At 46.8% G+C, this 26,117-nt stretch overlaps 1 protein-coding gene across 1 annotated transcript in view; it reads right to left on the minus strand.

The window, feature by feature from the left end:
• The window catches only part of LOC143766941 (uncharacterized), a 28,085-nt gene extending 13,699 nt beyond the window's left edge, over nucleotides 1–14,386 (minus strand). Inside the window, exon 1 of the mRNA XM_077254957.1 lies at nucleotides 14,248–14,386. The gene's annotated coding sequence lies outside the window, so the exon portion shown is untranslated. The remainder of the gene's footprint in view (nucleotides 1–14,247) is intronic.
• Between the last annotated feature and the right edge of the window lie 11,731 nt (nucleotides 14,387–26,117).

Raw genomic sequence — 26,117 nt, forward strand, 5'->3', positions numbered from 1 at the left:
ATGGCCCCGGAGTGTTCCCACCTCTCAGCGGTGCATGCTGCCGCTTCCGCTCATTTAGATGGTGTGGTGAAGGACCTGCGAAGACGTTGTGGTCTTGTGATTGGTCGCGTGACCGCTCACGCGACCAATCACAAGCCGCGACGTCATCGAAGGTCCTGCACACACACACCGTCTATAGGAACGGACGCCGCTGAGGAGATCGGCTGTCTGCAGGTGAGTATAACCATTTTTTTTTATTATTATTATTTTTAAACATTCTCTCTTTTACTATAGATGCTGCATAAGCAGCATCTATAGTAAAAAGTTGGTCACACTTGTCAAACACTATGTTTGACAAGTGTGACCAACCTTTCAGTCAGTTTTCCAAGCGATGCTACAGATGGCCAAGCGATGCTACAGATCGCTTGGAAAACTTTAGCATTCTGTAAGGTAATTACGCTTGCAAAATGCTAAAAAAAAAACGCGAAAAAAACGGGAAAAAAAACGCAAAAAAAAAAAAAAAGCGGATTTCTTGCAGAAAATTTCCGGTTTTCTTCAGGAAATTTCTTCAAGAAATCCGGACGTGTGCACATACCCTTACTGTCATTATATCTTTGCTTACCTTCAGGACGTACTATCTGATGTCTCCCTCCTGGCACACAACACCATATCAATTCAGGAGGGCTGCAATCATATAGACCAAAGGTCTGTATTTCTCAATTTCTATCTGACTCATCACAAGGAACTTGTTCTCCTGTGTGCCCATGTAGCTCAGTATGAGGTCTCCACACAGTATGACGGCCCCACAGCACCTCACACAGTATTATGGCTAGAGATGAGCAAACATTATAATGTTCTGTAAATCACCGAATATAGCCGAACATGCACAGCACAAAAGCCGGTGTTTCCCAAGCTGTGTGACAGTGTGGTAATCACCGGCGTAGCGCTTCTGATCGGCGGTAAAATCATCCCGGCCGGTCAGAGAGCCGCAGTTCCCACCCTGTCAGAAAACAGCGTGACCGAGCTGTGATCGGAGGTATAAAGTTTACCTCCGGTCACTGGGGTCAGCTGATGGGACTACAGTGTAGCGCCCCCACTGCCGCAGGGCCGAGGGGTACCCGGTACCGGGCCTCTGAGTCTCTGTTCTGGGGTTGTCACGGTGGCTAGACCCGGTCCGTGACCCTGCTGAGGGGCGCCCAATAATAGGTGTGGATGGCGGTGGTAGTGCGGTGAAGTGCCGGTCGCAGTAAATAACGAGGACACCAGGTTGCAGTCTCTTTACCTCTTTACTAAAGGTCTCACAGTCCTCAGTCCGAAGTACGGTTCACCAGGCTACGCAAGTCCGGCCGGTCCGATGGCACCTCCAGAGTTCCCTTTGCAGGTGGAAATCTGTGCCTACCTTCTAGCGCTTGTGTGTTGTGGTCCTCCCCTGCTGAGCACCCCGGGGTAGTCCCCACAACTGTTGTGTCTGTTTCTCGTGTTCCCTCACAACTCGATTCTGATGTTCTTCTTCTTCGTCCCCCCAGATGATATGGCTAGGACGCACCCATATGACGGGTAGGCTCGGAGCTCTTCCGGGACCCTAGAGCCGCCCCTCTCCAAATGTTGCCCCCTATGTCTTCGTAGGCGATTTAGGTGAGACAGCCAGCCTATAACTCACTGCCCTGCCGTAGGTTTGAAGTAATGCCTGGAGCTCTATACTTCCTCGGCGTTCCGGCCACCGGTTATTTGCGCCTCAATAGGATGTTGCCTCGGTCTTACAGCACGACTCCTACTGGTATTTCTCCTTGTTGCGTTGATCTCGTTTCTCACTCAGCACAATAAACCTCGCTTCTTGTCCTTTCTTGGGGTACCGCCGCTATATCGTGCAGGCGCGGTCCCGTAACGTTCTCTGTTTGCTAGGTCTCTGTCAGGATCCCACCCCTGACAGGGACCCCTCTGAATCTTCCCCTACAACACCCTCTGCCACAAGGTGTTGCCTGGTTCCAACCCAGTCAGCTTTCTGTCCTAACTTCCTGCCTAACCCCCAGTTTTACCAGACTGTGAGGAGTGGCCTAATACATAGAACCCTTAGCCTCCCCCTGGAGGCCAGACTGTGAAGTGTATTGGTGTATGTGATACCTGGTCAGATGAACTCCTTCAGTGCCATCAGACGTACCATAGCCCCCCTTAGTGGCGGAGCAACAGTACTGCAACGACCAGGACTCTGGGGCGCTGCAACAGCTCCCATCATCTGACACCTACAGCCGCTAATAACAGTGAGAGCAGCTGATGGGTGTATTCATCAGCCACTACTGCGCTGTAAATAAATAACAAAAAATGAAACTGTGTGGGTTCCCCTGTATTTTTGATAACCAGCCAGGCAAAACTCACAGCTGGGGGCAGCAACCCTCAACTGTCAGCTTCAGTAAGGTTGGTTATCAAGAATAGAGGGGTCCCACAAATGTCGGCAAATCATGTGCCGCGTTCAGTAAAATCACAGCGTGACAGGTTAGAATAGAAAGAACAGATATATACATATAGAATACATAGATATTGTCACACTCATGTCCAGACTGGTTGGCGCGGGTGTGCGGCCCCACTGTGACACAGACCAGACTACCATGGAAGGGGCGTAACTAAGTAGCTTCCTTGTTATTCGCTGGAGCCTCTGATGGTGAGGTCAGACTTGTGCGGCAGGAAGCTACCAGGTACCACTCCAGGGTGATGTCTGGCTGTGGCTGCTGATCCCACCGGAGGAACTGAGTAAAGCAAGGTCGCAGAGTGCAGAGCCGAAAGCAGAGCAAAGCAAGACACAGAGTGCAGAGCAGAGAAAGGAAACCAAGACAGGTATATAAACGAACACAGAAACAGGACTAGACTAAGACTGAGTCAGGAACAGGACAAGGGACATAGACATGGACACAAGCCAGGGTACGACGCCCCACTGGGTGGCAAACACAGGACACAGACCAGGCTACAACACCCCACTGTGTGGCGGACACAAGAGTCACAGAGACAGGACCTGGCACCTCAGCAGCTAAGAACTGCTGAGGGAGTAAGTTGCACAGGCCCCCACCATTGGGTGGGGAAGTCTTAAATACAGGAAGCCTCATGGCTATTGGCCGGGGTCACCTTAGCAAGATGCACACAGTCTCAATAAGATACAGGCGTTGCTGGCGCCGCCCCCTATGCACACAGACAGAGCATACACAGAGCAAGCAGCAGACATGAGGCACACAGCATGGAGCTGGCAGCAGAGAGAAGTCAGAGCATGGACCAGAGAAGTGAGTTTGAGTGAAAAGCAGGTGGGGGATGGGAGGCCATGCAGTGATGCCAGCAGAGTTGTTACAGTACTCCCTCCCCCTTTATGGCCCTCTTCTTCAAGCTCGCAGGCTAATCTGCAGTAGAAGAATAGGTCCACACACAGACCAGGCCATCATGACATCTTCAGGGTAGAATAAGGCAGGCGGGTCACCAGGAATCTCAGAAAACAAAGTCTCTTGGTGCTTAACAAGGTTAGCTTCCACAATGAGCTGGACCAACTCCTCCAGGTAGACAGGTAACGGACTTGAATGCTGCTGTCTTAACATCTTCACCAGCTGGACACTTGGAAACTGGAAACCTTCTCACAGGGTTCAACTTTTGCCCGACAGGTAGCAGAGATGTTCTTAGGTACAGAACACAATAAAAGTCATTGGTGATGAGTGTGGAGAACAACACCTCCATCGGGTCAGAGAAAAATTGAGGTGAATAAACTTCTGTTTTGAAATCTTCACCAGCCGGCCACACGGAAGCTGAGGGAACTCTCACCGGATTCATCTTCTGCCCGTTATCCAGTAAAAAAAATTTAAGTAACAGAGATGTTCCTGGGAACTGTTCACAAGAAAAGACAATGGAGTTGAGAGAAGGGAACATCACCTCCACTGGGTCAGAGGGAAGCTGAGGTGAGTAAATCTCTGTTTCACCAACCGGTCACAAGGATGCTGAAGGTATCCACCTAGGAACCATCTTCTGCCCGTTATCCAGAAGAAATCATCCAAGAGGCGGGGATGTTCCTGGGAACAGATTGCTGGTATAGTCGCTGAAGCTATATGGAGAGATTGTCACCGCTTCCCCATCTTTGGTGACATCACTACATCTTGACTCGACGACTAACTGTTTACTGGTATAGTCGCTGGAGATGTGTGGAGACATCGTCACCGCTTCCCCATCTTCGGTGACATCAAGCACACCTTGACTCGAAGACCAGCAGACCAGCTGAAGAAGAAGATGACACTGCTAACTGTCTTTGACGCACGGGAACCAGATACTTCTCAAGACTGGGTAAGTTTAAACTAAGCACTATACTGGACCTCTTGACCAGAGCGAGTGGTAGAGTCCTTTGCTCAGAATGACCCATGGGCATAACAGACAGCATATGGAAAACAATCTTCTTTGTGTATAAAACTCCAACTTGGAGCTGTAGCTGTCCTGGCAGGACTAGACTGCTCTTTAGCAGGGCTTGGCCATTATCAGACAATGCCCACACTGGGTTCTGGGGCGGTAGAACGGAGACCATACACCAACTCCGTATGACAGGCCGCTTAAACACACCAAAGCTCCCAGAAGGCAGAGAAACAGTCATTAACTTTGATGGAGAGGAAGTACTCTCGGCCAGGCCAGGGGCAGCCTCTCCTACTGACCCAGGGTTTTGGAGTACAGGCTTCACAGGGCAGAGACCATCTGAAAGTTTTTTACAACCACAGCGATACTGTATTTCAATCTCAGCACAAGATTCAGGCTGCAGATTTGCCATCCCCCTCTTATTAGACCACTTGGATCTTGCTCGGGTGGCTGCTTCAGCAGGTTGTGGAACAGGTGAGTCTTGGACGGTCATGGACGGAAGTGACGGTTTACCCACAAGTTTCTTTCGTCTGGACCGTCTCTGTGATCTTGGAGGGGAAGACTTTTCAGGAGACTCAGAAGTAGGCCCATCGAAGACTTTAAGGATGGCCGCCAGGAAGGCCTCCAAGTCCATGATGATGGGATCCCCTGCTTCAAAGAAGGGGTTGATCCATAGCAAAGCATCTCCTGCTAGGTAGGACATTATGTATCCAACCTTGAACAGATCAGAGGGGAAAGCAGAAGCATACCATTGAAAGTTCAGCATACACTACTCCAAGAAGGCACGGCACTGTTTCAGATCCCCATAGTAGCTTGGTGGATCCGCGGAGCTTGCTTTTCATAGGCAAGAAGTTTATTAAAGATAGCATCAGAGACAATGATTGGTGCATCTTGCTCAGAGAGCGAAAGTACATGGGACTCAGCGGGGACCATGGCCTGTGCAAACTGTCACGCTTGCGCCCAGACTGGTTGGCGCGGGCGTGCGGCCCCACTGTGCCACAGACCAGACTACCCTGGAAGGGGCGTAACTTAGTAGCTTCCTTGGTATTAGCTGGAGCCTCTGATGGTGAGGTCAGGCTTGTGCAGCAGGAAGCTACCAGGTACTACTCCAGGGTGGTGTCTGGCTGTGGCTGCTCATCCCACCGGAGGAATGGAACATAGATAGGCAGGCGGGCACTCTGGCAGACAGGCGGGCATGGCTGGGACACAGGAAGGCAGACGGGTACAACAGAGACACTGGCAGGAATGGCTGGGACACTGGCAGGCAGGCGGGCACAGCTGGCAGGCGGGCACGGCTGACGCTCTGGCAGGACAGGCAGACAAGACTGGTACACTGGGAGGACCGGTGTATAGGCAGATATATGAACCTGTTCAGACAGGAGGACTTATGAATAGGTAGATAAAGACTGCAAGAGCGGATGCAAAGCGGAAGCACAGGAGCTAGAGCCAAGAACAGAAACGCAGGAGGCGGAGCCAAGAACAAAAATGCAGGAGGCGGAGCCAAGAGCAGAAACGCAAAGAGCGGAGCAGGAAAGAACCGCAAGGAGCGGAGCAGGGAAGAACTGCAAGGAGCGGAGCTAGGAAGAACAACAAGGAGCGGAGCCGCAGAGCAAGAGCTGAGTGGAGCCGCAGAGCACAGAAGGACCACAGAGTGCAGAGCCGAGAGTGGTGAAAAGCAAGACATCGAGTGCAGAGCTGAGAGCAGAGCAAAGCAAGACACAGAGTGCAGAGCCGAGAGCAAAACCACGGAGTGCAGAGCTGAGAGGAGAGCAGAGCAAGACTGTCATAAGTCCCAATGGCAGGGACTTAAGCAAAAGCGGACTAGCTCTAGGATGATGGAATCTCAGATGACCGCGATACTGAACCTAACACACAACTAATAATAGCCGGGGGGCGTGCCTACGTTTTATCCCTAGACGTCTCGCACCAGCCGGAGATCTAGCTACCCCTAGTAGAGGAATACACAGACCTGGCTTGCCTCCAGGGAAACCCCAAAAGTGATAGTAGCCCCCCACATATAATAACGGGTAGGTAAGAGGAAAACACATACGTAGTATGAATATAGGTTCAGCAAAGAGAGGCCCTCTGACTAGATAGCAGAAAATACAAAAGAGGACTTCGCGGTCACCTCAAAACCCTAACAAGCCATCCTGAAATTACTTTAACTCCGATATCAACTCATGACACCGGAGTAGTAATTTCCGATCACTAGAGCTTCCAGCAGCAAGAGTATATAAATGCGTGCTGGACAAACAAACACAAAAGATGCAGAAGATCCAACTTAGCTGAATTGCAGACTTGGAGCAGGTAGCAAGCAACAGAGGTACTCTGGTAACATTGATTGCCAGCACTAGAATGACTGAAAAGCCAGACTAAATAGGAAACTCCCAATTCCTGATGGGAACAGGTGCACTGGAAATAAAAGACAAAAGTAAGCCAGTACCACCAGTAGCCACCAGAGGGAGCCAAAAACAGAATTCACAACACAAGACACAGAGTGCAGAGCCGAGAGCAAAACCACAGAGTGCAAAGCAAGGTCACAGAATGCAGAGCAAGGAGCAAAGCAAGGTCCCAGAGTGCAGAGCCGAAAGCAGAGCAAAGCAAGACACAGAGTGCAGGGCCGAGAAAGCAAACCAAGACAGGGATATAAACGGACACAGGAACAGAACTAGACTAAGACTGAGTCAGGAACGGGACAAGGCATGATGCCCCACTGGGTGGCTGACACAGGCCAGGGTACTACGCCCCACTGGGTGGCAAACAGGACACAGACCAGGATACAACGCCCCACTGGGTGGTGTACACAAGAGTCACAGAGACAGGACCTGGCACCTTAGCAGCTAAGAACTGACTCAGGGAGAAAGTTGCACAGGCCCTCACCAATGGGTGGGGAAGTCTTAAATACAGGAAGCCTCATGGCTATTGGCCGGGGACACCTTAGCAAGGTGCACACAGTCTCAATAAGACACAGGAACTGCCGGAGCCGCCCCCTATGCACACAGACAGAGCATGCACAGAGCAAGCAGCAAACATGAGGCACACAGCATGGAGCTGGCAGCAGAGAACTCAGAGCATGGACCGTAGAAGTGAGTTTGAGTGAAAAGCAGGTGGGGGATGGGAGGCCATGCAGTGATGCCAGCAGGGTTGCTACAGATATAGAGATGTCAGAGACGCACACATATATATACATACTGTATATTGCATGGATAGACGGATAGAAGAAAAGCCGGTAATTCACCAGATGCAGTTGTGATAATCACAGCAGGAGCCGACAGGATAGAAGAGATGGATTACATACAACACGTCCGATTATCCACCACCCTCGGATCCTTCAGACGGAACCTGAAAACCCATCTTTTCAGGAAAGCTTACAATAACCAAGCCGCCGCCTCACCGCCGCCTCTCCGCCGCCAGAGCCGCCGCCTCACCCCTACCTTCTGTCTCTTCCCCACTATCCCATAGAATGTAAGTCTGCAAGGACAGGGTCCTCTCCTCTCTGTACCAGTCTGTCACTGTAAACCTGTTTACTGTAAACGATATCTATAACCCTGTATGTAACCCCTTCTCATGTACAGCACCATGGAATTAATGGTGCTATATAAATAAATAATAATAATAATAATAATAACATACAGTAAATACAAATAGAATAGGTAGATACACAGATGTCTGTGACAAATACAATTAGTACAGTGTGTGTGCAGTTTACTGTACATGTATTTAATTCATAAAAGATTATTTTTCTGAAAAAAAAATGGCATGGGCTCCCCCAAAAGAGGGAAGACGATGGCTGGGGGCCGATATTTATAGCCTGGGAAGGGGGTAATATCCATGGAGCTTCCCAGGCCATTAATGTCAGCTCACAACTGTATGCTTAGCCTTTAGTGGTCTTTGTTGTCCTTTCTCATTCTCGGGTCCTCTACCAGAGGCCTGGGAGTCTGAGGGTTCTGTGCAGGATCTTAGTTGTTCCCAGCATTGCGCTTTTCTGGACAGAAAGCTCAGATGTTGCTCCTGGGATCTGTTGTAGCCATTCTTCCCACTTAGGGGTCACTGTCCAAGCGCTCCAATCACCACTGGAATCGAATCACTGTTGCCTTCACCTTCCACATCTTCTCCAGTTCTCCTTTGAGGCCCTGGTATTTCTTCAGCTTCTCATATTCCTTCTCTCTGATGTTGCTGTCACTTGGCACTGCCACATCTATTACCAATGCTGTCTTCTGATCCTTGTCTACTATCACAATGTCTGGTTGGTTAGCCAACACCTGCTTATCCGTCTGGATCTTAAAGTCCCACAGGATTTTAGCCCTTTCATTCTCCACCACTTTTTCTGGGGTCTCCCACCTGGACTTAGGGGGAATTAGCCCATATGCTGTGCAGATGTTCCTGTATACAATTCCCGCTACTTGGGTGTGGCGTTCAGTATACGCTGCTCCTGCATGCATTTTGCATCCTGCCACTATGTGTTGGACGGTTTCTGAGGTTTCTTTGCATAGTCTGCATCTTGGGTCTTGTCTTGTGTAGTAGACTCCTGCTTCTATCGATCTGGTACTTAGTGCTTGCTCTTGTGCTGCTATGATTAGTCCTCTGTGCTGTCTCAGAGTCCAGCTTTCTCCAGCCATTGGTAGGATTTCTCCATGTCAGCCACCTCCATTATCTGTCGATGGTACATCCCATGCAGCTGCGTTTCTTGCCATGGTGGTTCATGTTCCTGTTCTTCCTTCCAGATCTGTTGTTGTTGCTGCCTTAGGCCGGAGTCACACTACAGCGAGATATGGCCAAGTCTCGCAGGTTAAAAACAAGCTCTGACGCTGGCACTCCGGAGCGGAGTGTGCAGCTCCATGTATTGCTATGCGGCCGCACGCTCCGCTCTGGAGTGCCGGTGCCAGAGCTTGGTTTTAACCTGCGAGACTCGGCCGTATGCGAGACTCGGCCGTATCTCGCTGTGTGTAATCCCGGCCTTAGGCTTTCTCTCAGCATCTCATCTTTTGGTGCCATTTTTCTGATGTATTCCTGGATACTCCTTATTTCATCCGTGATGGTGGCTTGGATGCTTATCAAGCCTCGACCACCCTCCTTTCTGTTGGTGTACAATCTTTGGGTGTTAGACTTAGGTTGGAGACCTCCATGCATTGTGAGGAGCTTTTGTGTTTTCACATCTGCAGCTTCCATCTCTTCTTTTGGCCAGCATACTATGCAGTCAGGGTATCTGATAACTGGCAGGGCATATGTATTGATGGCGCAGATTTTATTCTTCCCATTGAGCTGGCTCTTCAACCTGTCTTACCCTTTGATGGTATTTGGATGTTGCTGCTTTCCTTGCCTACTCATCATGGTTACCGTATCCCTGTGGGATGCCGAGGTACTTGTAGCATGTCTGTACATCTGCTACGTGCCCTGCTGGTAATTCCTCTCCATCAGTCTTGACTACCTTGCCTCTCTATTACCAACTGTCCGCACTTCTCCAGTTCTAAGGACATTCCGATGTCTTCACTGTAGATCCTTGCAGGTGAATCAGTGAATTGATGTCTCATTCGTTTTTCGCATACAGCTTGATGTCATCCATGTAGATGAGGTGGCTGATGGTGCTTCCACTCTTGAACTTGTATCCATAGTCAGGCTCTGTAATTATCTGACTGAGGGGGTTCAAGCCTATGCAGAACAGCAATGGTGACAGTGCACCACCTTGTTATATGCCGCATTTGATGGTCACTTGTGATAGTTGTCTTGAGTTGACTTCCAATGTTGTTCTCCATAGCCCCATTGAGTTTCAGAGGAAGTTTAGCAATTTCCTGTTGACATTGTACAGAGCAAAGCATTCACAGATCCATGTGTGTAGCATTGAGTCATAGGCTTTCCTGTAGTCAATCCAGGCTGTGCTGAGATTTGTCTGTCTGGATCTTGAGTCTTGAGCGACTGTTCTATCTACTAGGAGCTGGTGCTTAGAGCTTCTGGTGTCAGTCCCAATGCCTTTCTGAGCTGGATTCATGTACTGGTTCATATGGTTCTGTAGCTTGGTGGCTATGATGCCTGACAGAAGTTTCAATGTTGTTGTAAGGCAGGTTATTGGGTGGTAGTTGGATGGAACTGTTCTTTTGTGAGGATCCTTCATGATCAGCACTGTTCTTCCTTGTGTTAGCCAAGCTGGGTGGTGGCCTGCTTCTAGCAGTTGGTTCATCTGCTTTGCCATGCGTTCATGTACTGCAGTGAATTTCTTTAGCCAGTAGGTGAAGATCATGTCTGGGCCAGGTGCTGTCCAGCTCTTCATGTACTTGACCCTCTGTTGGATGTCTGTTTCTGTAATGGTGACTGGTTCTTGCTCTAGGTGGTTGCTGTGTTTCATTCTCAGATATTGCAGCCACATTGCACTGGTGTTGTGTTTTTTACACTTTGGATGGCTCTTTGGAGAACAGGGCATTTATCTTCTTGGCCTCAGCCAAGTCCCTAGTCTTGCAGTGAGTCCTGTGAGCCTTTGTTTAGCAGTCTCTTCAATTGGGGTCAGGCCTTTGTACTTGTCCAGCTTGGTCTTATTCTTGATCCTTACACACCTCTGTATTTCTGATAGTTGGCTGACTTCCGTTTGTGGCACCTTTATCTTTGTCTAGAGTCTTTTTTTCCAAGGGGAGCAGGCACTTCTGTTGTTCTTGCTGGTTGTATAGCCAAGCATTTCCATGATTGCTGAGGCAGTAGCATAGATCAGGTTATTAGTTTGAGTTATAGTGGTGGTAGGTATTGATGCAAGAGCTGCTCTATTGGCATCCTCTAGCATACTGTCTGGTGGTCTTTATTTGCTGAGCCTTGGCAGTCGATCTCTGGTATTGATGGTATTTAGTTTATCTAAGATCTTCTGTTTCAAACCAGCTGCAGTGCTCTCTAGTTGCAGGGTTGGATCAGGATCTTCAGGGGTTTGCACATGTTCTTCCAGGTCTTCATGTGTGGTGGATCTGCAGTGCAGTTGATCCATCTCAAGTTGTGATAATAGCTTTCTCTTTATGATAATGAAACATTGGGTGACTAGTTGTTTCTCAGTTAGTGGACATTCAGGTCTTGTATTCATCCAGAGTTTCCTCATATGCTTCATATATCCTCTCCCATTTGGTCTGCTGTTACAGTAGCATTTCATCAGATCCAGGTTCTCTAGCCTTGTCCATGTATGGTTTGGTCCAGTAGTCCATTTATCATAAGATTGTCCGGGTTCCTCGAACTCTGATGCGGACCTTGTTAATCCAGGCATTGTCCGAGCCAACATGACTCTCTTTGCTCGTGACACTCATGTTTATTGAGGTAGGCACCATAGTGTTATGGACCACTAATGGCAAAGGTGTCAAACTGCATTCCTCGAAGGCCGCCAATAGGTCATGTTTTCAGGATTTCCTTAGCATTCCACAAGGTGCTGGAATCATTCTGTGCAGGTGATTAAATTATCACCTGTGCAATATAAGGAAATCCTGAAAACATGACCTGTTGGCGGAACTCGAGGAATGCAGTTTGACACCTCTGACTAATGGTATATTATGTATATCCAACAGGGCAGAGCCAGGACTTGAACCCCAGTCTCCCAAATTGGCAGCTGTGATTTTACTAAACGCGGCACATGTATTGCCGGCTTCTATTATATCTTTTACCGAATGTTACTGACTTTTTCTGATGTTAAAAAAAATGCTCGTGTTACCGATCATGAATCCGAATGTACCATATTCGTGCTGAAGTTATGTTTGGCGATCATTTTCTGAACATATTCGCTCATCTCTAATTATGGCCACCACAACCTTCTACACAAAATAATAACCCCACTCAGTATGGAGGCATTTACAGTCCACCACAACCCCAGTATAATGGCCCCGACCAGCCACACATTCAGTATGAGAGTCCCAACAGCTCTTCTCTTAATATGATGCCCCCACAATTCCTGATATAAAACCTCACACTACTCAGCCAACCCGGTTCCTGAGGAGCGCTGCTCTGGTCTGTGCGGTGTGAGTACTGAGGCTCCGTACTACAGGTGTGATGTAGTGACGTCATTGTGCCTGCAGTGCACGGAGTCTCAGACTCAGAAGTGAAGGCTGAATGGTGGATCAGGAGCTTTCTACTCCCTGATTCACTAATCTATTCAGCGGTATCACCGTCATGGGAATGTGGATATCACTGAAATTGTGATGGTGGGAAGGAGAGGGTGACCAATACCGCACCCCACCGAGCCCTGTCACTTCATAGGTATCATAGCAACCGAGTGGGCTACCTTTATGGATGATACACTCCTGTCTATCCAACTATCGTATGGGAAATATCTCATAGATCCTGGGTTCATTAGTATTTGCACCAAGAATGAGGATAAGTGAGTATTTATTAATTATCAGTGGTCGGAGGTAGTCAGTGAGGTGGATGGTACCATATTGTGCATGTAGGGGCAGTACTGTGGGAACATTAGAAAGTGGGGGGATGGCAGTACTGTGGGGACATTATACTGTGTGGGGGGATATGGCGGTACTGTGGGGACATTATACTGTGTGTGAGGGGGATGGCAGTACTGTGGAAACATTATCCTGTGTCTGTGGGAAGCCACTATTGTGGGAGCTTTACACTGTGTGTGGGGGTATGGCGGTACTATGAGAACATTATACTGTGTGTGGGGGTATGGTGGTACTGTGAGAACATTATACTGTGTGTGGGGGTATGGCGGTACTGTAGGAACATTATACTGTGTGTGGGGGTATGGCGGTACTATGAGAAAATTATACTGTGTGGGGGTATGGCGGTACTATGAGAACATTATACTGTGTGTGGGGGTATGGCGGTACTATGAGAACATTATACTGTGTGGGGGGGTATGGCGGTACTATGAGAACATTATACTGTGTGTGGGGGTATGGCGGTACTGTAGGAACATTATACTGTGTGTGGGGGTATGGTGGTACTGTAGGAACATTATATTGTGTGTGGGGGTATGGCGGTACTATGAGAACATTATACTGTGTGTGGTGGGATGGCGGTAATATGAGAACATTATACTGTGTGTGGTGGGATGGCGGTACTATGAGAAGATTATACTGTGTGGGGGTATGGCGGTACTATGAGAACATTATACTGTGTGTGGGGGTATGGCGGTACTATGAGAACATTATACTGTGTGGGGGTATGGCGGTACTATGAGAACATATTACTGTGTGTGGGGGTATGGTGGTACTGTGAGAACATTATACTGTATGTGGGGGTATGGCGGTACTATGAGAACATTATACTGTGTGTGGGGGTATGGCGGTACTATGAGAATATTATACTGTGTGGGGGGGTATGGCGGTAGTATGAAAATACCTTTTTTACGAGAGATGCCAGTACTGTGGAAACATTACACTGTGTGAGCGCCATCATATATATTACATAAGGGGTGTAATAAGGAGAGTCATAAAAAAGCCTCCTCAGGGCTGTGCTGCATTTGTACAGACTGCTATCTGCCGTCCAGACGGGACCATGTGACACCAATGGGAAGAGGGAGGTTTCCGGAGGGAAGAGTCTAGAGGGTGCACCTGGTCAGGAGACCTTGATGGCGCAGTTACTGATATTATAAAGGCCAGAGCCCCAAAGGCAGAACAGATTTGGCGCCAACAAAGGAAAGGGGTGCGGGGAAGAATCTGAGGTACCAGCTCCTGGTAAAGTGCCCGAGGCAGCTGGGTGTGGGGCAGAACCTGCTTACAGGGCATAATGGGGGCATTACACTGTGTGGGGCCAAGAAAGGGGCCCTGTACTAGGAGAACACTCCGCTCCTCACTTCCTGTCCTCCATAGTTGGCTCGTATGTATCTATTACAGGAAACAGAACAACAACGTTATGGTTCTTATAAAGAGTCTCCTCCGTGCAGAAGGGGTTAATGTCCCCGGCTGCGCTCAGTACTGGGGAATCTCCACATACCTCCACCTGCAGAGCCGCACTCCACAGATATGGCTGCTCTGTGCGCACAGGACCTGTGATGAGGTCACAGGGGAGGAGTCAGGGGTCACGTGATCCGCAGTGAAGACGCTACATGGAGACTTCTCCTCAGTCAGTGACATTCCCGCCATTATTCGCCCTCACTACTGGCACAATCACCTCGCGCCGCCTTTTCTACACAATGTTCTGTGTGGAATGTAACGTGTGATTTCTCTGGAGACAAATAGACCCCACACATGAGGGGATTATCACCGGTTACCGGACGTCTAGTATATGGCGGCATATGATTGTGTTATCGCCTCCACACCGGGAGCTAAAATGCCGAAATCTCGCTTATTTACCCCCTTCCAGTGTCGGCTAAGGGTCATATACGGCCATGCTCCTCTCCAGTCGCTGTGGGGTTTTTGGTAATAGGATGGAGGGCGGCGTCCATGCTTGGACTTCAGAGAGAGTAATAAAATCACAGCGCACCTTCCCTGTCCTTCACCCCTTACACCTGACCTGTTTAGCTAATTACCTGGAGATAAATGGTTTTACAGACGTAACGTGAGAGGGGCATATAACCTTATACGTATCGCCATGGTGACGGATGGAAGACCGCACACAATACACCTGAGGGGCAGATTGAACATTTGATGCTGCCATTCGGGGTAACCAATGCTCCCTGATTGGTGGATTTGTGGTAATTTTCCTGGATGATATATTCAGTTCCTCACGTACTCTGGAGGAGCATGGTGAGCATGTCAGACAGGTTCTCCAGGTTCTACGTGACAACTATGTATTTGCTAACCTGGAGAAATGGCAATTTGTGGTACAGCAGGTCTAGTTCCCAGGACATTTGGCTTCTGCATTGGGGTTTCAGATGGACCCCGTTAAGGTCCAAGCAGTCCTTGATGGCTTCTAACCAAGGAACCTGAAAGTGTTAGGCCGGCGTCACACTTGGCGTAAGACAATACGCCACGTATTATACGTCCGTACTACGGCCGTAATATGGAGAAATGTTCCCAAAATAGTGATCCGTAGTCAGGGTGTTTCAGCGTATTTTGCGCATGGCATCCTCCGTATGTAATCCGTATGGCATCCGTACTGCGAGATTTTCGCGCAGGCTTGCAAAACCGACATCTAATGGATTTATGTGCTCAAATGTTCGGGAAAACATATATACAGTATATATATATATATATATATATGTCATTGTGACACATATATATATATATTCTGTATTTAGATTTCAATCAGCGCGATATCTGTGAACAGCCGGTAATTCAATTGCCGGCTTTTCATTTCTCCTGCACAAACCCGACAGGATATGAGACATGGTTTACATATAGTAAACCATCTCATATCCCCTTTTTTTTTGCATATTCCACACTACTAATGTTAGTAGTGTGTATGTGCAAAATTTCAGCGCTGTAGCTGCTAAAATAAAGGGTTAAATGGCGGAAAAAATTGGCGTGGGCTCCCGCGCAATTTTCTCCGCCAGAGCGGTAAAGCCAGTGACTGAGGGCAGATATTAATAGCCAGGAGAGGGTCCATGGTTATTGGCCCCCCGTGGCTAAAAACATCTGCCCCCAGCCACCCCAGAAAAGGCACATCTGGAAGATGCGCCTATTCTGGCACTTGGCCACTCTCTTCCCACTCCCTGTAGCGGTGGGATATGGGGTAATGAAGGGTTAATGCCACCTTGCTATTGGAAGGTGACATTAAGCCAGATTAATGATGGAGAGGCGTCAATTATGACACCTATCCATTATTAATCCAATTGTAGGAAAGGGTTAAAAAACACACACACACATGATTGAAAAGTATTTTAATGAAATAAACACAGCGGTTGTTGTAATAATTTATTGTTCTCTCAAATCCATTTGCAGTCCCTCGCTTGGCAACATAATAAACGCACAAGATACATACCTTCTGATGTACTGTCAGGTCCAACGATGTAATCCATCTGAAGGGGTTAACTAATATTACAGGCAGGAGCCCTGCTATAATGCAGCTGTGCTCCGTGCTTGTAATTCCCCTGCGAATGAATGAAATGTAGGTCATTGACCTACATTTCCTTCAGTCGCGGTGAGGCGCCCTCTGGTGGATGTTCTCATGAACTGCAGCCTGGGAACTTTTTCTCACGCTCCAGGTCATATGAGGACATCCACCAGGGGGCGCATCACCGCGACTGAAGGAAATGTAGGTCAATGACCTACATTTCATTCATTCGCAGGGGAATTACAAGCACGGAGCACAGCTGCATTATAGCAGGGCTCCTGCCTGTAATATTAGTTAACCCCTTCAGATGGATTACATCGTTGGACCTGACAGTACATCAGAAGGTATGTATCTTGTGCGTTTATTATGTTGCCAAGCGAGGGACTGCAAATGGATTTGAGAGAACAATAAATTATTACAACAACCGCTGTGTTTATTTCATTAAAATACTTTTCAATCATGTGTGTGTGTGTTTTTTAACCCTTTCCTACAATTGGATTAATAATGGATAGGTGTCATAATTGACGCCTCTCCATCATTAATCTGGCTTAATGTCACCTTCCAATAGCAAGGTGGCATTAACCCTTCATTACCCCATATCCCACCGCTACAGGGAGTGGGAAGAGAGTGGCCAAGTGCCAGATTAGGCGCATCTTCCAGATGTGCCTTTTCTGGGGTGGCTGGGGGCAGATGTTTTTAGCCACGGGGGGGCCAATAACCATGGACCCTCTCCTGGCTATTAATATCTGCCCTCAGTCACTGGCTTTACCACTCTGGCGGAGAAAATTGCGCGGGAGCCCACGCCAATTTTTTCCGCCATTTAACCCTTTATTTTAGCAGCTACAGCGCTGAAATTTTGCACATACACACTACTAACATTAGTAGTGTGGAATATGCAAAAAAAAAGGGGATATGAGATGGTTTACTGTATGTAAACCATGTCTCATATCCTGTCGGGTTTGTGCAGGAGAAATGAAAAGCCGGCAATTGAATTACCGACTTTTCACTAACAGCGCTGCGTATTTCTCGCAAGTCACACTGCTGGTCCGTGTGGAATCCGTATTTTTCTCGCCCCCATAGACTTTCATTGGCGATTTTTTTGCGCAGTACGCTGACAAACGCAGCATGCTGCGATTTTGTACGGCCGTAGAAAGCCGTATAATACTGAACCGTAATATACGGCTAATAGGAGCAGCCCCATTGAGAATAATTGTGCCGTATGTTATGCGAGTTTTACGGACGTAGTTTCTGCGCTCTTACGTCCGTAAAACTCGCCAGTGTGACGCCGGCCTTACAGAGATTTCTTGTAGTCGAGATACTGAGGAACAAACAAGTGAAAAATAGGGTCTGATAACAAGATCTAATGAGAATAGAGGAGTATTAGGCTATGTTCACACGTTGCGGTTTTTGCTGTGGATCCGCAGCAGTTTTCCATGTGTACAGTACAATGTAAACCTATGGAAAACAAAAACCGCTGCGCACATGCTGCGGAAAAATCCGCGGATTAAAAGAAGTAGGATGTCACTTCTTTGTGCGGATTCCTCAGCGGTTTTCAACAAGCACCAATAGGAAAGTGCTGTTGAAAACCCACAGAGGAATCCGCATGAAAATCTGCAGTGAAAACTGCAGTGGTTTTGCACTGCGGATTTTCAAAATCCACTGCGGAAAAATCCGCAGCAGAATCCGCAAACGTGTGCACATACCCTTACACTCACCTGATAGAGTGGCACCTTAGCAACATGTTCAGTGTATAAATCAGCTGCTGCAGGACACGGGTATAATGCAATATATATATATATATATATATATATATAGATAGAATGCTGTAGCCATGTTGGTTGTGGTATTACAGTTATTGGCTGGCCGCAAAGCATCATCAGGTCTATAAGAGACCTGGCACCGCCCAGCTCGTCACATTCAGCTCCAGAATCAGACAGTGTAGGGAGAGCTTCTGCCGAGGGTCAGATGTGTGTGGGGGGGGGCCCTGCGCTTAGTAACCCTGCGGCCCTGCGCTTAGTAACCCGATGTTTACCCTGGTTACCCGGGGTCTTCGGCATCGCTCCAGCACCGTGATTGCAAAGTGTGACCGCAGTCTACGACGCTGGAGCGATAATTATACTACGCTGCGACGTCACGGATCGTGCCGTCGTAGCGTCCAAAGTGTCACTGTGTGACAGTACATTGGAGTGCTGAGGTTCCGCACGTCTGTTCGGAGGTTAACATCTTCATTTCCGGTTTTCGTACAGTGGGTGATACATACCCCCATGTGACACTTCCGGCTTACGTACACACACAGCCGGTGCGGCATGTTCCGCCTGAGTTTCCGGATTCCGTATGGGGGGGCAGAGTTTTCCCACATGGGACCGTGCAGAAAATACAAGGAAGATATATACTTTAAGTGGTGGTTGGAGCTTCTTACGCACGCGCAGCACAGCACTCCCCACATCCATACGGCTGATAGTAATTTACAATTAGGATTCGCCCAATGAATGGTATGATCTGATATATTTAAACCGGCTAAACCCACTGCCCTGACACGCCTCCAGAAGAAGCTAACGCGAAACGCGCGTCGGGGCAGAGGGACGCCGGGAACATTGCAGCAGGCGATTAGCAAGGTAATATTCTACTACTACCTCTAGTGTATGCCATTTATCTTTTGTGGGGTCTGATTCAGGACATTATATCATGAAGTTAGGTCTTTCTGACTAAGATAGCATTCTATCCATGGACTTCCATATCATGGCATAAGGTATTTTGCACTTTATATATACTACATCTCGCCTAGATAATACTGCAATCTCCTATGGCAGTATAGTCCCTTTATTGGATTGTGTACCTTTTCTTACATGTAGTAATTTTACTGAATTTGTGCTTTTAACATTGTGTTCAATAAAATTAAATTTATATAAGTACCATAGTGGAGATCATTCATTATATAGATCCCACTACATGTGGAAGTACTGCACCATTTTAGTAGACACGTCTGCCTCTGGAAAAAGAGATTGAAAGGTCTAATTGTAGCTTGGGTCTAAAAGTGTCACTAATCTAATGACTGTCATCTAAAATTTAGAGAATATGAGGGTCACGGGAAAGGCAGCGCAACATAAAGTCAGCCATGCGTGCCAGACTGGTAACAGGAAAGCCTTCCATGTCCTACCAAGAGGAAGACTGACCATGCTCTACTTCCCCTCCTCCTCCTCCCTGTCCTCAGGCCATCCATGCTGAACAGATGGTATGACAGTAGTGCCTGTAGAACCATCTATAGTGCATGAAAGTGGCTCCTGTTCTTCCTCTTCCTCATTATCACCCAAGCTACATTGGGTGAGATGAGGCTGGGCTGTGTGTAATCACCCTGTATGGTTCCTTGATCCATTTCATCGTGCTCCGCCTGCAATGCATCCTCTTTGATTGTGAGCAAAGAGCATTTCAGAACACAGAGAAGCGGGATGTGAAGCTAATTATGGCATCATCGCCGCTCACAATCTTGGTGGAGTCCTCAAAGTTTTCGAGGATGGTACATATGTCTGACATCTATGTCCACTGCTGAGGTCTTATGAGTGAAGTCTGAACTGAATACTGGCTGCCTTGTTGATGCTTGTAGTCAACAACTGCCCTCTTCTGCTCACAAATCCCTTCCAACATATGCAGAGTAAAGTTCCAATGCGTGGGGACATCACACACCAGTTGGTGAGCTGGAAGCTACAAATGCTGCGGCAGCACTGCAAGGGTGACTGAAGCTGTAGCTGAGTTTCTAAAATGGGCACACAGGCAGCATACTTTGACAAGCAGATCCGGCAGCTCCGGGTACGTTTTGAGAAACCGCTAAACCAGGAGGTTCAGGCATGGCACGTGTGTGAGCTCGCCTCAGAGCCGCCACCAGGTTTCAGCCATTGTCACACATGACCATGCCTGGCTGTAGGTTCAGCTGTGTCAGCCATAGATCTGCCTGTTCTTTCAGAGCTGTCCACAACTCTTCAGCATTGTGCGGTTTGTCACCTAAGCATATTGGCTTCAGCACAGCCTGTTGTCACTTGGCTGAGGCAGTGCTGCAGTGCTTCCAGCTTGTGACTGGTGTGGTCATTTTGGAGATGGAGTCTGAGGAGGAGAAAGTGCAGGAGCTGTAGACCGTGGGAGCAACCCTGATTGATGTAGGTCCCACAATCTTCGGCGTCAGGAGTACGTGTTCCTTCACAAGGTCTGACTGGGTCCTGGCTTCCACTATGTTAACCCAGTGTGCCATCAGTGAGATGTACCGTCCCAGCCCACAAGCACTTGTCCATGTGGTTAGGTGGACTTTCCCAGTAACAGCATTGTTGAGGGCATGGCTAATGTTGTGGGACACGTGTTTGTGTAATGTTGGGACGGCGAAATAGTGGTGGCTGGGGACCGAATACTTTGGGATGGCCACTGCCAGGCTGACATTCATTCTTATTACTTATTAACCATTGGGTTACATATTTGTCTTTTGCTTGGATGGATTCTTTTCCAATAATCCTATTTTTTCAGTCCAATGCTGATCCATCAAGTTCACTAGTGGTGCACAGCTTTACACCACTATACCTGTGACTTCAGAACCTTCCAGAACACCAGGTCACATCTCAGATAGGAAACTACTGACACAACTCAATAACACCATTTATAAATGATTTATTTACTGGCCAGAACTTTCTCATTCACATCACATACATGTTTAGTCATTTAGTCATTCTTTTAGGTGACCTCACTTCATACATAAGTACTTTTTATATAATTAATGTATGTAAATGTTTTGTTTTTTCATGAACCATAATTTATCTTTGTTTGACGGACTTTCTCATGAACTTTGACATATCGTGCTTTGTTTGGCTTTGTCTTTTCATAAAGACTGCATATAAAATGTTCCAAGCTTGACATGTTCATCCGCTATCAGGTTTTGTCCTGAGGAAGAAGTCCTGTGTGACCATGAAACACATTTTCACATACTGATGAAGCATTGGTTACCCCGAATGGCAGCATCAAATGTTCAATCTGCCCCTCAGGTGTATTGTGTGTCGCCTTCCATCCGTCACCATGGCGATACGTATAAGGTTATATGCCCCTCTCACGGTAAGGCCGGCCTCACACTAGCGAGTTTTACGGACGTATGAGCGCATAAACTACGTCCGTAAAATTCGCATTACACACGGCCCAATGAATCTCTATGGCCCAGCTCATATCTGCCGTATATTACGCATCCGTAATATACGGTCTTGTACGGCCGTAGAAAATCGCAGCATGCTGCGTTTGTCACCGTATTGCGCAAAAAAATTGCCAATGAAAGTCTATGGGGGCGAGAAAAATACAGATTCCACACGGACCAGCAGTGTGACTTGCGAGAAATACGCAGCGGTGTTAGTGAAAAGTCGGTAATTCAATTGCCGGCTTTTCATTTCTCCTTCCCAAACCCGACATGATATGTGACATGGTTTACATACAGTAAACCATCTCATATCCCCTTTTTTTTGCATATTCCACACTACTAATGTTAGTAGTGTGTATGTGCAAAATTTGGGTGCTGTAGCTGCTAAAATAAAGGGTTAAATGGCGGAAAAAATTGGCGTGGGCTCCCGCGCAATTTTCTCTGCCAGAGTGGTAAAGCCAGTGACTGAGGGCAGATATTAATAACCTAGAGAGGGTCCCTGGTTATTGGCCCCCCTTGGCTACAAACATCTGCCCCCAGCCAACCCAGAAAAGGCACATCTGGAAGATGCGCCTATTCTGGCACTTGGCCACTCTCTTCCCACTCCCGTGTAGTGGTGGGATACGGGGTAATGAAGTGTTAATGTCACCTTGCTATTGTAAGGTGACATTAAGACAGATTAATAGTGGAGAGGTGTCAATTATGACACCTATCCATTATTAACCCCTTTCTGACATCTGACGTACTATCCCATCGAGGTGGGGTGGGCCCGTATGACCACCGACGGGATAGTACGTCATACGCGATCGGCCGCGCTCACGGGGGGAGCACGGCCGATCGCGGCCGGGTGTCAGCTACATATTGCAGCTGACATCCGGCACTATGTGCCAGGAGCGGTCACGGACCGCCCCCGGCACATTAACCCCCGGCACACCGCGATCAAACATGATCGCGGTGTGCCGGCGGTATAGGGAAGCATCGCGCAGGGAGGGGGCTCCCTGCGGGATTCCCTGAGACCCCCGGAGCAACGCGATGTGATCTCGTTGCTCCGAGGGTCTCCTGCCTCCTTCCTCGCCGCAGGTCCCGGATCCAAGATGGCCGCGGCATCCGGGTCCTGCAGGGAGGGAGGTGGCTTACCGAGTGCCTGCTCAGAGCAGGCACTGGTAAGCCTGCAGCCCTGCACAGCAGATCGCCGATCTGACAGAGTGCTGTGCACACTGTCAGATCAATGATCTGTAATGTCCCCCCCTGGGACAAAGTAAAAAAGTTTAAAAAAAATTCCCCACATGTGTGTAAAAAAAAATAAAAAAAATATCCAAAATAAAGAAAAAAAATATATTATTCCCATAAATACATTTCTTTAGCTAAATAAAATAAAAAAAACAATAAAAGTACACATATTTAGTATCGCCGCATCTGTAACGACCCAACCTATAAAATTGCCCCATTAGTTAACCCCTTCAGTAAACACCGTAAGAAAAAAAAAAAAACGAGGCAAAAAACAACGCTTTATCATCATGCCGCCGAACAAAAAGTGGAATAACACGCGATCAAAAAGACAGATATAAATAACCATGGTACTGCTGAAAACGTCATCTTGTCCCGCAAAAAAACAAGCCGCCATACAGCATCATCAGCAAAAAAATGAAAAAGTTATAGTCCTGAGAATAAAGCGATACCAAAATAATTATTTTTTCTATAAAATAGTTTTTATCGTATAAAAGCGCCAACACATAAAAAAATGATACAAATGAGATATCGCTGTAATCATACTGATCCAACAAATAAAACTGCTTTATCAATTTTACCAAACGCGGAACGGTATAAACGCCTCCCCCAAAAGAAATTCATGAATAGCTGGTTTTTGATCATTCTGCCTCACAAAAATCGGAATAAAAAGCGATCAAAAAATGTCATGTGCCCAAAAATGTTACCAATAAAAACGTCAACTCGTCCCGCAAAAAACAAGATCTCACATGACTCTGTGGACTCAAATATGGAAAAATTATAGCTCTCAAAATGTGGTAATGCAAAAAATATTTTTTGCAATAAAAAGCGTCTTTCAGTGTGTGACGGCTGCCAATCATAAAAATCCGCTAAATAACCCGCTATAAAAGTAAATCAAACCCCCCTTCATCACCCCCTTAGTTAGGGAAAAATAAAAAAATAAACAAAATGTATTTATTTCCATTTTCCCATTAGGGTTAGGGCTAGGGTTAGGGCTAGGGTTAGGGTTAGGGCTAGGGTTAGGGCTAGGGTTAGGGTTATTGTTAGGGTTAGGGCTAGTGTTAGGGCTAGTGTTAGGGCTAGGGTTAGGGCTAGGGTTAAGGCTACAGTTAGGGTTGGGGCTAAAGTTAGGGTTAGGGTTTGGATTACATTTACGGTTGGGAATAGGGTTGGGTGTGTCTGGGTTAGAGGTGTGGTTAGGGTTACTGTTGGGATTAGGGTAAGGGGTGTGTTTGGATTAGGGTATCAGTTATAATTGGGGGGTTTCCACTATTCAGGCACATCAGGGGCTCTCCAAACGGGACATGGCATCCGATCTCAATTCCAGCCAATTCTGCGTTGAAAAAGTAAAACAGTGCTCCTTCCCTTCAGAGCTCTCCCGTGTGCCCAAACAGGGGTTTACCCCAACATATGAGGTATTGGCGTACTCAGGACAAATTGGACATCATCTTTTGGGGTCCATTTTCTCCTGCTACCCTTGAGAAAATACAAAATTGGGGGTTAAAAAATAAGTTTTGTGGGGAAAAAAAAGATTTTTTATTTTCTTGGCTCTGCGTTATAAACTGTAGTGAAACACTTGGGGGTTCAAAGTTCTCACAACACATCTAGATAATTTCCTTTGGGGGTCTAGTTTCCAATATGGGGTAAAATTTTGGGGGGTTTGTACTGTTTGGGTACATCAGGGGCTCTGCAAATGCAACGTGACGCCTGCAGACCAATCCATCTAAGTCTGCATTCCAAATGGCGCTCCTTCCCTTCCGAGCTCTGTCATGCGCCCAAACAGTGGTTTCCCCCCATATATGGGGTATCAGCGTACTCAGGACAAATTGGACAACAACGTTTGGGGTCCAATTTATCCTGATACCCTTGTGAAAATACAAAACTGGGGGCTAAAAAATTATTTTTGTAAAAAAAAAAGAATTTTTATTTTCACGGCTCTGCGTTATAAACTGTAGTGAAACACTTGGGGGTTCAAAGCTCTCAAAACACATCTAGATAAGTTCCTTAGGGGGTCTACTTTCTAAAATGGTGTCACTTGTGGGGATTTTTAATGTTTAGGCACATCAGGGGCTCTCCAAACGCAGCATGGCATCCCATCTTAATTCCAGTCAATTTTGCATTGAAAAGTAAAATAGCGCTCCTTCCCTTCCGAGCTCTGCTATGCACCCAAACAGTGGTTTACCCCCACATATGGGGTATCGTCGTACTCAGGACAAATTTTACAACAACTTTTGTGGTCTAATTTCTTCTCTTACCCTTGGGGAAATAAAAAAATGGGGGTGAAAAGATCATTTTTGTGAAAAAATATGATTTTTTTTATTTTTACGGCTCTGCATTATAAACTTCTGTGAAGCACTTGTTGGGTCAAAGTGCTCAACACACATCTAGATAAGTTCCTTAGGGGGTCTACTTTCCAAAATGGTGTCACTTGTTGGGGGTTTCAATGTTTAGGCACATCATGGGCTCTCCAAACGCAACATGGCGTCCCATCTCAATTCCAGTCAATTTTGCATTGAAAAGTCAAATGGCGCTCCTTCCCTTCCGAGCTCTGCCCTGCGCCCAAACAATGGTTTACACCCACATATGGGGTATCAGCGTACTCAGGACAAATTGCACAATAATTTTTGGAGTCTATTTTTTCCTGTTACCCTTGGTAAAATAAAACAAATTGGAGCTGAAATAAATTTTGTGTGAAAAAAGTTAAATGTTCATTTTTATTTAAACATTCCAAAAATTCCTGTGAAACACCTGAAGGGTTAATAAACTTCTTGAATGTGGTTTTGAGCACCTTGAGGGGTGCAGTTTTTAGAATGGTGTCACACTTGGGTATTTTCTATCATACAGACCCCTCAAAATGACTTCAAATGAGATGTGGTCTCTAAAAAAAATGGTGTTGTAAAAATGAGAAATTGCTGATCAACTTTTAACCCTTATAACTCCGTCACAAAAAAAATTCTGGTTCCAAAATTGTGCTGATGTAAAGTAGACATGTGGGAAATGTTACTTATTAAGTATTTTGCGTGACATATGTCTGTGATTTAAGGGCATAAAAATTCAAAGTTGGAAAATTGCAAAATTTTCAAAATTTTCGCCAAATATTCATTTTTTTCATAAATAAACGCAAGTTATATCGAAGAAATTTTACCACTATCATGAAATACAATATGTCATGAGAAAACAGTGTCAGAATCGCCAAGATCTGTTGAAGCGTTCCAGAGTTATAACCTCATAAAGGGACAGTGGTCAGAATTGTAAAAATTGGCCCGGTCATTAACGTGCAAACCACCCTTGAGGGTGAAGGGGTTAATCCAATTGTATGAAAAGGTTAAAAAACACACACACACATTATTAAAAAGTAGTTTAATGAAATAAACACACAGGTTGTTTTAATATTTTATTGCTCTCTCAATCCACCTGAAGACCCTCGCTTGGAAAAATAATAAACCAACAATATACATACCTTCTGATGATCTGTCACGTCCCA

Source organism: Ranitomeya variabilis, chromosome 4 (genome assembly GCF_051348905.1).
Source record: "Ranitomeya variabilis isolate aRanVar5 chromosome 4, aRanVar5.hap1, whole genome shotgun sequence".
NCBI lineage: Eukaryota > Metazoa > Chordata > Amphibia > Anura > Dendrobatidae > Ranitomeya > Ranitomeya variabilis.